This window comes from Tursiops truncatus, chromosome 8, assembly GCF_011762595.2.
Source record: "Tursiops truncatus isolate mTurTru1 chromosome 8, mTurTru1.mat.Y, whole genome shotgun sequence".
NCBI classification, from domain to species: domain Eukaryota; kingdom Metazoa; phylum Chordata; class Mammalia; order Artiodactyla; family Delphinidae; genus Tursiops; species Tursiops truncatus.
The window spans coordinates 3,818,097-3,820,585 of NC_047041.1; the positions used below are offsets into that span (position 1 = coordinate 3,818,097).

Consider the following 2,489-nt stretch of genomic DNA (forward strand, 5'->3'; position numbering starts at 1 on the left):
GTTAATTCCCAGTATTGGGGAGGAGACAGTGAAACAGGAAATGCAATCATTTGCTAAAAGGCATCCGAAGGGGTTCAAACCTAGACGGCCATTGGGCAACATCTACAAAGGGCTCTAAAAGTGTTCATTGCTTTTTTAAAATTAAGGTATAATGGACACACAACATTACATGAGTTTCAGCTACAACACATGGTGATTTGACGTTTGTATAAACTGTGAAATGATCACCATCTAGCTGACATCCAAATATATAGAACGTTTAACGAACGTGCATGTCATCCTTGCACGAGAGCCATGCTTATCTGTGTATTGTTCCAATTTTAGTAGATGTGCGCCAAAGTGGGCACCAGTGTCCACCTACCGCTGACCAGTAAAAGATTCTAATTCTGAAAAATTTATCACGTACCAAATTAGCGCCATTTATAATGGCTAAAAAAGAAATAGCAAATGATAAGATTCACTAGAGGAATGGCAGAATAGCTAAAATAAAGTCTGTAAGGAAAGGGTTAAATAACTCATGGTTCACCCGTATGATGAACTACTCTGTTGCCCTCAACAATTATTTTGTGAAGATTATTTAATATGAAAGTGTCCACCGAGCACTTTAAATATGTTGTAAAATGTTATGTATATTATAATTTCAATTATTAAAATATTATGAAGTTTTTACACACGTTTATACATGCACCCATATAAAAGGCTAGAAGAAACACCCTAAAATAGTAAAAGTTTTTTTCCACTTGATGGTACTATGAATATTTTTTATCATCTTAATAATTTTCTATATTTCTAAAAATTTTTTTCAGCAGGACAGAGCATTTACAGCACATCTGGCGAGTAAGGATTTCAATTCACATTCTTTCCCAGGCCTTCTATAACCTGTATCTAATGGACCTGTCCAACTTGTCTTTCACAAAGTTTAACATAAAACTGGTCAAATGCATTTTCTCACTGCCCCCAAATCATGCTCTGCTTTCCAAATCAGCCGTCATTCAAGTTCCATTTCACATGTGTGCTCAAGGCAACAAAACGATATGAACAGCATGAAAGCTGGAATCTTAATGAACTCAGTCTCTACCTGGAATCACACAGAAGCAGAAATACCTCACCCATCAAAAGTCATTACAAACCCCCACCAAAAAAACAAAACAAAACAATCTTTTCCTTACATCTCTTCAAGCACATCAAAAGGAAACCCAACCCTCACCTACACCCACACCACTCAGAGCGCACTGTGCCTCCAACAGCTCCCGCAGGTCCCGGCTACGCCAGGTCTCTTCCCCATCCCCGCACAACTTTCCTCGCCGCCTTCTAACTTCCTCTTCTCTAAGATTCCTCTGACCTCTTCGTGTATGTCCTCTCTCTTTCCCACATCACATCTTTTGTCTCTGACCAGTCTCCAGATTGGCAAAAGCAGAACTATGAGGTGGTGAGCCTCTGTTTCCACGTCTGCAAAGAAGGTAAAATAATAAACCCTGTCCTACCATATCTTAAGATGTAGGTTCAAATATTTTAAAACTGGAAAGCATTGTACATGTCGTGGCTATCATACTCCCTTTTCTCATTCATGCAATAAGCCTTACTAGTATGCAACCGGTACTCTGCCAGCACTCTGGAAGTTATACTTGATTATTCTCTCTGTATGCCTTCCTTAACTGAATCCATCGTTAATTCAATTTTTTTCCTCCAAAATACATCTCAAGTCACCCATGGTTCTTCGTGTCCATTAGCACCAATCTAACCCAAGTACCCGTGCTCTCTCACTTAGACTACTGAATTGACCCCTGACTTACCTTCCCATCCACTCTTACCCCTCTACCATATTACCTACCCCTACAGGAGCCAAACGTTTTCTTAAGCAAAAGTAATCATTTCTAAGAGTCAGAATGTCCATTGGTTTCTTTAATAGACATGATAGGTCCAGTTATTTGGGAGCACACACATAATGAAACTCATACATAACAGCATAAGAGTACAAAAGAGAAACTAGAACCCATGAAAGGGATACTTACTTGCCAGAGAACTCTGCAGCTCTGTGCAGTGGGAGGAGAGACGTCTACAGAGAGCCCCCTCTGATGCACACAGGTGCGTTTCCTCCTTGGATGTGTGACATACAGGAGACGCCTATCAAAGCAATTCATTGAATACACTGAAATTGACAAATTGCTTATTCAACTTAACAAAAGACATTTGAACACATTTAAATTGTTTTTCCCATGGATGACTACACTAGTGACGTTCGTAAACCAGGCATGCACTCTGTTTGAACTAAGTGCCTCAACAGCTTCTTACTGTGCTTAGAATAAAATCTTCGCCCCTTACCGTTGACCTCCAAGCCTGTGCATGACACGGCCCCTTCCTGCTCTCCAGCCAATCTCTCCATGACTTATTATGCTTGCTGACTTGTTATTTCTTTACTGTTTCAGCTTTTCCCGTACTTGTGTGGTGCCATTCCATCTGCCCTATTCTTCACCTGAATAATTTCCACA

General features: G+C 40.1%; 1 non-coding gene across 1 annotated transcript; it reads right to left on the bottom strand.

Annotated features, from left to right (window-relative positions):
- Positions 1 to 244: 244 nt before the first annotated feature.
- Positions 245 to 347, bottom strand: LOC117313495 (U6 spliceosomal RNA). The gene has a single exon (XR_004527999.1). It is a non-coding gene; the product is annotated as a U6 spliceosomal RNA (small nuclear RNA).
- Between the last annotated feature and the right edge of the window lie 2,142 nt (positions 348 to 2,489).